This window comes from Lonchura striata, chromosome 3 (genome assembly GCF_050655825.1).
Source record: "Lonchura striata isolate lonStrDom1 chromosome 3, ASM5065582v1, whole genome shotgun sequence".
In the NCBI taxonomy this organism is placed as follows: Eukaryota; Metazoa; Chordata; class Aves; order Passeriformes; family Estrildidae; genus Lonchura; species Lonchura striata.
This window is the reverse complement of record NC_140705.1, coordinates 38921386-38934307: the sequence shown is the minus strand read 5'-3', so window position 1 is coordinate 38934307 and position 12922 is coordinate 38921386. Positions and strand designations below refer to the sequence as shown.

The following is a 12922-nucleotide window of genomic DNA, read 5'->3' as shown; positions in this document are numbered from 1 at the left end:
CTTCATCTTAACCCTATGCTTCTGCATTGCTGTGTTGGCCCAGATTTTTTCCAAGACAACTTTGACAAGCCAGTCAGAAGCTTATCCTACAGCTTCAGTGCATTATGGTCTTGCTAAATTTTCTCCTCTTCCACTGCTGAATGAGCACAACTTGAAGTTATATGTTTATCTGTAAATAAATGAAGATAAGAATTTCTATGTGGGTATTCAGGGAATAGGCTCCTTACCAGAGAGTGCTTTAGGAGAACTGGTCTGTATCTGTGGACTACTTGTAGTGCTATGCTATGAAATCATCATCTAAGTATTTTTTATTTGTGAAGATCCAGCTCAAACTTTTAGTATTAAAAACATATGTTGACGATATTTTCAGATATGAGTAAGAGAAAGCTTTTGTGATTTTAAAAGGACTGCAGTGGGTAGACATTCGAGTGACACATTCCCTCATCTGGGGGATATTCATATGACACAGGCAAACAGGCTGTTGTTATCGAGTGCTTTGTCATTGCTAACTCACAGTATTATTCAACACAGCCATGGTGATTACGGTTACTTGGTTCTTCTCCTTTAATCTACCAGACTAGCAATTTTATTCTAGTGATCTATTATTTCCTAAAATGTTAGGAAATAGTAATTTAAGAGATTAAGTGGGTGCACACTAAAGATTTAGTCAAAGGGGAATCTTGGTTTAAAGGCCTTAATTAAACCTCACATAATCAAAGTGAATATTCAGTGAGTTATTACAGCTTTAATCTGTGCTGTTATATCTGTGATTCAGCATGACACTACAGCTTTCATTTTTTCTCTTTTCCATCTAGAAGCCTTTGAAGGATAGCTTCTGCTATTCAATGCAGCATTTGGACATACTGGGAAGATTTTGAGTAGGAATGTCAGAGGATCTTTTTAAGCTTTGAGATTTCTTCCCTCTGTCAGTGTGAAGACAGACCTTTAGTTTCTCTTTCTGCCTTAATTTATGTACAAAGTATAGATACACAGAATAAAGGGCTATGCAGAAATGTAATGCTATTTTTAGACAAGACATTTATTCTATGCCAGAGGCTCTACACCCTCAAACATCTTCAGATCAGGTGATATTTAATGTGTTAAGCCTCAAAATGAAAGACATCTTTGCAAGTACTGCACTGCAGTCAAAAGCAGATAAGCATCTAAATATAACAGCTCTCCTGGTGTCAAGAGAATCCTCAGAAAATTAATAGCCAATGGTGTTCTAGGATACCAGATCCAAGGACTCTGGCGCACTGAATTAATGCTGTTGTTGGTCTCAAGGAATGCTCCTCTTTGGGGATGCTTTCCTACCTGTAAAGAGCAAATGAATAAAGATCTTGTCTTTCACAGCAAATAAATCAATATGCAAATGTCTTGAATATATTAAAATAATGTGTCTATATGGACAAGTCATGCAGATAAGTGGAGTGCTGATAGGTTATCTGTAGGAAGAGCTTTCATTTAAAAATATAAAAAGGCCTTAATGCTCTCCACAGATATCACTATAAATGATGAACAGGAAAAACAGCAAAAGCTTTGTTCAGGTCAATAAGACTGTATTTTATCAAACTTTAATACTAGTGAAGACACATCTATTTCAGAGCTGATAATAAAACTGTTTTATTGAAAAAGAGGCAGTTTAAAATTGGTGTTTCTCGTTTCTTTTTTTTTTTTTTTTTGGCTGATTAAATCAGGATCACTAGCAGAATAGTTGGTAGTGATTTCTTTCTAATAAAGGTTGCTTGCAATGATGGGAAACAAAGATGCCTTTCTGTCATCACACAGCTCAAAAGATGAATTTTCATGTAGCATAAGACTAAGGCAATTACATGGGTCACCAATGAAAGTTGATACGAAAATTCTATTCACCCTTCTGAAAAAAGGCTACCTGGGAATTGAAACAGATAATGGGAAAAGGCTGAATTGTTTTGTTGAAAATAGACCATCACTCTTAGTCTTTATTTTCTGATTTAAAGCATGAAACTCCGTTAAGTTTTTGAGAGATTTGAAGCTGCTTGAAGAGTTAATCAGACTCTTTTGTTTTTTACAGAATAGCAATACATAACTGGTATACATATCACAGCAATATTTAACTGTTATTACTATCCATAATCTGTCAAAAAGAAAATGCTTTTCAATTAACCCTAGAGAACTCCTGAATCTACACAGACTTACAGCCTTTCTATCTACCAGCTTTAGAGATAGATGTGCCCAGTTTGCTATTCTCCACTTTTCCTCCATATAGAATTGCAACTGTGTGACTGGTCAAAACCCATTCTCATATAAAAGAGTATGTGTATTTACTTTGTGAGTTCTTGTCTAATGCTATATTCTCTTTCCTATATGTCTTTCAATCTTCATTTTCAATTGTTTTTGCTCTTATCATTTTCATTTTATTTTTCCTGAAATTTAGCGGATTTAGCTCAAAAGGGGGAGAACACTGGGATTTTGTCTGACCAAGACAATATCCCTGTTTAGATGTCTGTTGAATTAAGTTTTCTCATAATAAATAAATTTAAATTAATATAAGCAAGCTAATTGATTTCATGTTTCAGATCCTGACATAATAAAGTAATGATAAGATGCTCTTTTTCTGTTTGCTTTTTATACAATATATTTTTCAGATGTAGTCTTGAGTCTAACTATTCCTATCCCAGGTCCTCTGGTAATAAAATGATGGTTTATGTTTACTGGTCAAGTATAGTAACTGAGGATGTTCCTATGTACTTTGTTTTGAAGCATTGCTTTTGATTACATTGTATTGATATGAAGTTTTCCCTGCAATTTTGATTGTATGTTCAACAACACAGACACCTTATCCACTGCTTGCAGATTTGTCTCAACATTCTTTGTCTTTCCCGACCTTCCCTGCAGTATCTTCCATCCCAAATTATTCCTCCATCCCTTGACCTTTTCTCTTGAATCATCTACATTGTTACCTCACATTTTCTTCTTCTTTCTCTCTGATTCTTATTTCCTCACCCTGAAATAGTCTTCTCATCCCTATGATAACACTTTATTTGTACTTACATCACTATCATTTAACTATCCTTAATTAGCGATTCTCTTGTGCACAAGTAGACACAAAAGAGCAATTTTAGTCATTTAGACTTCACCCACTAAATTTAAGGGTAATGGAAATTCTTTTGAAGACTTCAGAATATTGCCACACAAAACCATGAGAATTTTTTTAATGTGCATGTGAGCAAGACTTGTGATGTTATTAATAGACTTGAAAGCATTACTCGCTGTCTCCTAGATGAAAGATATATGACAAAATAAGGAAGGAAATATTCCCTAAGTCCATCATTGCTTGTATGAAGCAAAAGACACAACATATATCCTGGAGAATGCAATGTTCCTGCCTGCAGATAACTTGTTCACAATTAAATCACATAACCTATTCACAAACTCCTGACCTCACCTGAGAACTAACAGATGTCAAAACATGATTGTAGTCCGCTCTAAGTGCACACCACACTTTTTGAACTTCCATCTTTCTAAAATACCAATGTACATATTGTAACTTTTTTTATTGTGTGATTTCCAGGCTTAATGTATACCAAGATAACACGGTGATCAACACAGGACAAGAACACAGGAAAAGAAGCAAGACAAATGGATGAATGAATAATCTAGCCACTTTTTTTTTTTTTTCAAACAGATGCTTTCCATTCATACTACCAACTAGACTTTAAATACAGTCAATATGCAGCAGAGAGGAGCCATGCTAATGTATGAGGCCATAAATCATTGTATCCTTCTTATTTTTATCTGCTACACTGGAGTAAAAGAAACTGAAAACAAGGTATCCTCTCCTTATTATACTTTTTATCTCTACAGTTTGGTAGAGTTGGCCCATAGATGTTGCACATTTTTAGATGGGAAAATAAATGCTGCATGTGTTTTCACAATTATTGTACAGAGAGAAATATGAAAAAAATCTGGTGTGAAATTTCTGGAAAATACACAGGCATAGAAAACTAAGGTAGCATAAACATCTTTGCCTCTTTTCCTTGCAAAACAGCATAGTTTCAGAAAACCAAGAAGTGAAGCATATGCACTGAATTAAAAAAAAAAAAAAAACCCAACTGTTCATATTTCAAGTGAATTGAAGTGAAATAAAAGTGAAAAATAGAAATGCAAAAGAATAGAAAGTTAGTATGATGCTCAGGAATTGTCACTTTTGGACTAATTGAAAGACTTTTAAAAACACTGAAAAGCTTGGATGAAAAGACAGTGAGAAGTTGGTGCATTACACAAAAGGCATCATTTATGCACCTTATCTGTAGTCTGCCTATTTGCATCTGAAAAATATATTGGCATGAAAAAATGCTACTGTGCAACTGGCACTGTGTAATGGAGAAATGACAGACAACATGAAATAGGTTGTTAAAAAAAAAAAAATCAGGATTAGAGAGGGCATCAAGAAGACATCTCTGGCACTGAGGTTCCAGAGTAGCAAAAATATTTTTAAAAACCCTATTATTTATTTGAAAAAAATATAAGTATATAGCTAAAAGTAGTGTGGTATATTTTGAGCATCCTAAACATACCTGAAAAGTAAACAGAGACACAATAATTCCTGCATGTTTTGTCTGTTTGAATAATTAACTAATTTTTATTGTTCAGTTGCTAGATTCAATTAGGTACTTATTATATTTCTTTGGCTACTCACACATCAGCATGGCTTTAAAAACCTTAAGGGTTTTTCTCAAATTCTCTGTACTTCTTAATGAATAAAAATATTGCCATATAATCACATCTCTGTTATCAGTTGCATTATTAACCTTGGCTATTAAAAAAAATATTTCTAATATGATGCCATATTATACCAAGGCAAACAAATGGAATTTCAATTATGAAATCTCTGACAAAGCTATAACAAACATGTCATATTATGGAAATTACTCTTCTGTAAAAATAGTCTGGAACTCCAGTCCTTTTTCAAGAGCCTAACAGACTTTCATAAAAAATGTTCATACAATGACTCTCTTCTTTATTACATTTCCATATTATCACTGAATACTTTATCTTTCATAATTTCTTAATATTATTAAAGCAGATATGATTGATTGTATGGCAAAATGTATGACATTAAGAAAGTGATTTCTTTGTTTCTGAAATGTTTCAAGGAAATTAAAGTGTTGAAAAAATTAAAATGAGCTAACAGAAGGAAAACCCTGTTTTAAAGGCTCCAAGAGCACTTTAATTGCTCTGACCAACAGTGTACCCAGTAACCAATACTGAGTTGGAATTTTGTATTTTGATACCTAGATATTTCTGAAACACAATGGTTAATAGCATATATGCATATATAGACATATATATACATATATATATATATATATATATATATATATATATATATATATATATATATATATTTATATATATGACTGGCCACTGTGCTGGTCCAGTGTGTGACACACCATGGAAGGGCAGCTCACATGGAAAATTCAAGGAAAATCAAGAAGTATCTTAATTATCAGTGCAATCAGTCCACAGACTCAGAGTTATCACAAGGTAAATAAGTTACAATACCATTATTCCTCCATCAAAAATTCCATCTGAATTTTTTTGGCTTATACTGCAAGCAGGAACTGTACCACCAAAGTGAGTCAGAGTCCTAGAGAGGCCTTGGCTCCATCCGCAGGTTAGGGGCAATCAAGTTCTGAACTGAATACACCTGTTACTAATATTGAAGTCTAAAATCAAGTTCAACTCATTATTTCTGCTATATATTCAGGGAATTATCTGCAATGAGAATTCATCCTTTATCACTGATGCAGACACCCTTAATGGTAAGATGTCAGCACTGATTTGATGTATTTTACCATTTTCCTCTGAACAAAACAAATAAATAAAAAAAATTAAAGGAAGTGAATTCTTACAACTAATATAATGCCCATACACCCACAGAGGAGTCATAGTGTAGTTCTGCTATATGATTCATTATTTTTGGTTCTTTTGTGCTTTTCTTTAATGAATTTCTCTACTGGGCATATATCTGGTATGCAGTCATGAAATTGCAATAGCAAGAAGTAGTATAAAATAAATTACTCTTATTTGGATGTTCATTGCATTCAAATAAACTTTATAACTATAAAATCAAGTGTTCATAATTCTATGACTTTATAATTTGTTTTATTGCAGTGAAGACACTTATGACTAAATATTTGGGACCTAAGGGCAAACCTAACTGCCAAAGTCCTTCATGATTTCTGGAGAAAGACCTGTCTGCGCAAACTGAGGCACAAACATTAAGCTTAATAAAAGAATTCCTATTTCAGTTCATAAATGTAGGATAAACAAATGCAGTTCTCTAAATATTTCACCTCATGCCATTTGAAACTCTCTGTAGTAGCTGAGCCTTCTGCATGGGATATGAAAAACCCTGTGTCCTTTGGAGGGATAAGCAGAAATCAGGGGAATGATGAAATGCATCAAAACCACTATGAGATTGTTATGTTTAGGCAATGAAATGTAGTTCTCTGTCAGATACAGCTGAGGCAACAGTTCAGCTGATCAAATGTTAGTATCTGCTGAAACATGAGTTGGGTTACTCTGAATCCTTTGACTAGAAATCTGTTAGCAGGTGGGGCTTGAATGTTTATTTTGTGTGGAAATACCCACACAAAGCTACCACGAGGACAGTGCCACTATCTGATGCTGAATTCCCTCCTGGCACTCACATTCAAGTCACTGACAAAGAGACCCAAAGAGATTCTTGCCTTTCTATACCGTGGTTTTCAATGCAGTTATATGCTGACAGACATTTAGATAATTTTTTCTTACTGTTATTGAATAATACCATACCTATAAAATAGCAATTTTGCTGCAAGATGCTTTTATAGCTATGGTTGTGAAAGAGTGTTTTTTCCCTTGTTACATGCCATTACCTTCTTATGTGTATAATTTTCATCACTTTAACGGTAAGTTTTCATATTTTAGACATTGATGAGACAATAAATTTGGGGCAATTACCTGATTTTTCTTTTTATGTCTTTGATTCTTATAAAATGAGGAACTGCAGTGAGAGTTCCCTATTTTCTTTTCCACATCTTTCTTGAGTTTGAAAAGACATAATTACAAACACTTTGAAGTAAAAGCATAGGCATAATTGTGCAAAATGCTGTTCAGCTGTTGGCTACTCATTCTTTATGGCTTATATCCCTTGTTTGTATGGAATTAAGACTAAATTGTGCAGGTGTTTTCCTGAAAAAGCCAATGTCTCTGCAGACCAGGTGAGGATACTGTGCAATAATGAAAACATTATAAACTTTGAAGCATTTTTTTCAACAGCATTAGAGATAAACAATAGAAAGTGATAGCATGGAACCCTGTCTGTACTCTTCATAGTAGCTTATCACCTTGCACTAGAAATAGGATATCTGAGATTCAGATAAAAGCATAGCTTTTCCTTCACACAAGATGCTCATATCACAAGGGTATAGCTCCAGATTGAAAAGAAAATGGAAGGTAAGATACTGCCTTTCTCTCCTTTAATGCTGTATAGAGAGAGAAATTTTTGCTTCTCTGGGAGCTGGCTTCATTGTAAATAGAAAATTTTCTATATTAAAGCTATAAAAGGGTATAAGAAGTAGATTTTCAACTGACTTTGCTATACAAAAATAAGGCAAATGTTGTATACCTAAACCCAAAATGCAGAAAATTTACACGTTAGTACAATATTGCAATATCCAGAAGATACTTAATTCTTTACCTGGAAATTTCCTGTTTATTTGCAATTTGACTTTCTTTGGTATGTCCTTTGGTATGTCCAGAGTTAACAGTGGAGAAAAGCTTGATACTGGTGTTATCCCTGTATGCAAATCCCAGCAAGATTTACAAAACAGGGATGTTTACCTTTATTTTCACTGGAATGAGGATTTGGTGCACCTGGACTCTGGTAGCAGCTGGGTCTGCTGTGTGAATGGGGAAGTATCTGCCAAAGGCAGGCCTGGCATGGCAGCAATGTGTGGGCAGGTGTTTCCACAGGTTGTCTGCCTGGAAAATTGCATGAGAATATGCCAGGTGCAGAAACACACTGAAGAGTTCCATTACCTCTAGTGTTTAAGAGATATATTGGCTAGAGGAAAAAGAGAGTTCTGCATTGTAAAACTGTAAGATGCAGACATTTCAAAAGGAAATTGATATCCCAGAAAGTTTGACTTTCATCTTTTGATTCCTATGTTTCTCAAGGAGCTGAAGCTAATATCCATTCCCAAAGAAAGTGTGCGAAGACAAATCACAAAATTTCTTAGTTCTGTTCTGGCCTGGCCTTTGCAATGATTGAGTTGCTCAAACTCAGATGGAGTAAACCTGTAAAAAATCTTATCCAGTGATGCTTGGGATACCTGAGAGTGAAACAGCAGGGCAACATAAAGGATATAGATATATTCATGGAAAGACAATATATGAATAAATATGTTTCTCTGTGTTTGCATTTATGATATGTGTGTAAATAAGGTTGTAGAATACTGTGAAAAACAATACTAAAAAAATCTAATCTAAATCTGCCTGCCTACAACTACTAACAATTACTACTAATAAGCACAGGATAGTTCCATCCCTTTTCCCATCTGACATATGTTCCATTTAGCATTAATATAATTATTTTAAAAATAATGTATTTACTTCATAATGTAAATTTAATTTATACTAAACATCAATTTTGCTTGTATAATAACAATAAAAATTATAATAGATGGTGTTTTATGCTTGTACTTGGAATGTTCACAAAGCTGACCATTGATGGGATAATATTTTGTATTATGATGGTTTCCAGTAATGTAACAAGTGGAGAAGTCATGGCTAGTGTTTTACTGCTTTGAACATTTGCTATACAGTCCCACTCAGAAACTTTTTTGTTATCTGTCCTGGGTTAAGCCCAGCTTGAAATTAAACTTCAGGCAGCTGCTCCCCGAGCACCCCTCTCTCCTTGCCACCCTGGTAGAATGGTAGGAAAATCAAATTAAAACTTCTAGGCTGATATAAGAACAGTTTAAAAATAGAGTGAAAATGTTTAATGATAGTAATAAAAATTATTATTGATATGAGTAATAATATAATGGAAAAAAGCTTCAACAAGTGACTGACCAATGCCAGACTCTCCTTGCTCAGTCCAGCTCAGCCCCATTTTCAAGTAACTTCCCCCAATTTATATACTGGGCAATTTATATACTGGGCATACTGTATAGTGTGGAATGTCCTTTTGGCCAGTTTGGAACACCTGTCCTGGCCATCCTCCTGCTCAGTTTTCTTTTGAGTCCTTCCTCACTTGCAGACCTCACAAGACCAGGAAAAATGTCATTGACTTAAAATAAACATGACTTAGCAAAATCCAAAACATCAGCATATTATCAACACCATTCTCATTTTGAATCCAAAATACAGTACTGTAACAGCTCCTGAGAAGAAATTCAGCTCTATTCCAGCTGAAGCCAGGACAATATCTCAATAAGATCAGGTAAATTTGAATGAATGATGTAAGAGTCATGTACCAACTGCAAGAAATAAATCACCTACTAAAGCTAAATTATAGAAATTCCACAAACTGTAGCTGAGTAACCAAACTTGATGCTCGTAATTATTTAGACAACACATGACAAAGCCTATGACAAAACCCACTGCACATGATTATTTTTGTTTTTACTGGGGGAAAAAAGGAAAAAAACTCATATTCAACTTCTGATCTACAATTCATAACAGAAAGATGTGGTTTGTCCTGATTCTATGAATTTACCCTACCAATTAAACCAAAATATAAGTAGAATATGAAAATTTCAAGTATGGTAATGATAATTTCAAGTACTGTGTATGATAGAGAGACAGACAAGCCATTTGTGACTATTTGATGGGCTGGATAACTGAAAGGCATCTAAACTGCCAAATAGATCTCAAAGTAGAATGTGGAGAAAGAGAATGACATGAGATGAGATTGTCATTGTGAGATCAGGAAAAGAACATTAGCACCAATGGATAAGAAATGGATAAGAAAGCATCAGTGAAGATGGACTCAGCAATGTGAAAGTACATCTAAAAGGCTGCCTTCAAACTCTGGGAACATTTTTGTTCATTACTGCAGTCGTGTCCTTTCTCCACCAAATATATTTCCTTAATAGAAATATTGTTATCAACATTTATCTGTTCATAAATTATTCACATCTGTTTAATATCTGAACTTGTAAGGTCCCCAGGGCTTCTTGTCCCACCAGCTTGCAGCACCTGATATGACAGGTAGAAGTAATGGGCTGTAGGAGTGTCATAACATCAGCTCTTCTCATTGCGGTGAAGTTCTGTGTCTCATCAGTTTTGTAATTGACCAAGATCTGTCACTGACACTTAACTCATATGAACGCTGTTTTCTTTCCCCACCAAGACCTGGAAAACACTGGTAAGCTATCGCTGTTCCCTGAGATTCTCTGCCAGCACTGTGATCACAGGTATCCCTGTGCTGTCCTGCAAAGTTTTCTTTATTTCATTTTCGATCTCTCTTAGCTCTTGGGACCGAGCAAGATTTTGTCTTCACTGAAGTTGCAGACAGCAAAGAAAAAGCTGTGCATCAGGAAAGTTGTTTTCTTAATCTTGTGAAGCTTTAGCTGTCGACTTCACCCTGTACCATATGATGTGAGCTAGACCACGTGTTGGCTCTGATTCAGCAAAACAATTAAGGGCATATTTTCAAAGGCACAAATGGCAGTTATGCAATGATTTGCAATTGAGGATGAAAATCTTAAATATCTGGATGACATCTGTGACCTTTAGATTTGGGCCTACAACCTGTGTAGCTGCCAGTACTTCTTTCAGGGTATAACAACTCAGCAAAAGGTAGAAGTGTCTGACAGTGTTTTAGGACAAATTATTACCAAATCTTGTCATACTTACTGTCACCCGTATGCAGAAAATACAAAAGCGCATCCACTGTATGACTTAGACAAAAGGGTTTCACCAGCTGCATTCCGCACAGAGTAGCTCCCTTGGGAACAGCATACTTCTCCCTTGGTAAGATTAGTTCTTAAAGAAAAATATTTGAAAAAAAAAAAGGAATTAATATTTTATATAGAACAAGTTGGATACAATTTTATCACTGTCTTCCTACTTTCACTGTCACAGAACAGCTGGAGGTCTAATAAATGTTTTGTAAGTGTGTTGAAATGTCAGTCAGCACAGTTGCAAAAGTGTCTGGAAGTGCAGTGAAGTCTGGAGTAACAGTGTTAAATGATCATACTGACATTGTATATTGTTTGATGTCTGTTGTTTGCTTCTCTGCCTCAGACTTGTCTGGAAACATTTGCTGTCATCAAACAGCTTTCCATACTTCTGTAGACAAGAAGAAAGAAAAAATTATAGACTGTATGAAGCAAGAAGAGAGAAAGTCAATAAAATTGATTGCGTTGGTTTGCCTCTTAGGTCACAAAAAACAGAAGCCAGGAACAAACTTTCTAAAATCAGTGAGGCAAATTTTTCTTTGACTTATGTGGAAATCAAGAGTAATTTTAATATCAATAACTGTAGAATAAGCCTAAATTCTCAAGCTGCTCTTTGAAAAGGTTGTGAATGTAAAGATGCCTCTTTCAGTTCCTGACCAGCCCAGGAGCAGAAGCAATTGAAATATCACAGAATCACAAGGTTGGAAGAGACCTCCAAGGTCATTGAGTCCTACCCCTTCCCTAACACCTCAACTAAACCATGGCACTGAGTGCCACATCCAGTCTTTTTTTAAACACATCCAGGGATGGTGACTTTACCACCTCTGCAGGCAGATCTTTCCAGAACATTATCATTCTTTCAGTGAAAAATTTTATCCTAATATCCAACCTATATTTCCCTTGAGACAACTTGAGACTATGACCTCCGGTTCTGTCAGTTGCTGCCTGGAGAAAGAGACCAACCCTCACCTGACTACAGCCACCTTTCAGGCAGTTGTAGAAAGTGATAAGGTCACCTCTGAGTCTCCTTTTCTCCAGGCTAAATACCCCCAGCTCCCTCAGCCATTCCTCACAGGGTTTGTGTTCCAAGCTCCTCACCAGCCTCGTTGCCTCCTCTGGATGTGCTCCAGCGTCTCAACATCCTTCCCAAACTGAGGGCCCAGAGCTGGGCACAGCACTCAAGGTGTGCCCTCACCAGTGCCGAGTACAGGGGGAGAATGACCTCCCTGCTTCTGCTGGCCACACCATTCCTGACACAGGCCAGGACACCCTTGGCTTTCTGGGCCACCAGGGCACACTGCTGGCCCATGCTGAGCTGGCTGTCACCAGCACCCCCAGGTCCCTTTCTGCCTGGGCACTGCCCAGCCACACCGTCCCCAGCCTAACACTGCAGGGGTTATTGTGGCCAAAGTGCAGGACTCGGCACTTGGGCTTCTTAAACTTCATCTTATTGAACCCTGCCCATCCATCCAACCTTTCCAGGTCTCTCTGCAGAGCCACCCTACCCTCCAACAGATCGACACACGATCCCAGCTTAATGTCGTATTACAGAAAACACTCCTCTCTCTCACAAAGCATTTTTCATAATAAAGCAAGTTGCAAAGTAATATGAATATTTTTTTACTGACAAATACTCTGTGATGTTCTCTGGCCTGTTCCTGAGGGTTGTTTTGATTTAGGGATAAATATCACGTGATGAAGCCATTTAAAATATATGTATGTTATTCTTTGCAATTTCAAGATCCAACAACTTGCTCAATTCAAAAGATCTTGAAGCAGATTGTCTCTGAAGAAAATAAAAAATAGTAATTTTGAGACTGATTGGAAATAATGACAAATATTTTCAGGAATGTCAGAGCAAATCTGTAATAAGGCTACATATATAAGAAAAGTTGAGAAGATTTACCCAGATTAGTTTTCATTAATAAAGACTGATGTTCCCTGGGAAATGTGTGAATCAAAACTTAATTTTGTGCTTGACATGC

General features: G+C 35.9%; 1 long non-coding RNA gene across 1 annotated transcript; it reads right to left on the bottom strand.

Annotated features, from left to right (window-relative positions):
• Positions 1-1021: 1021 nt before the first annotated feature.
• On the bottom strand, positions 1022-12356 carry LOC116183482 (uncharacterized). Its single transcript, XR_004148117.3, has 2 exons — positions 10894-12356; positions 1022-1314 (listed from the first exon to the last, which is right to left on the bottom strand). It is a non-coding gene; the product is annotated as an uncharacterized LOC116183482 (long non-coding RNA).
• Between the last annotated feature and the right edge of the window lie 566 nt (positions 12357-12922).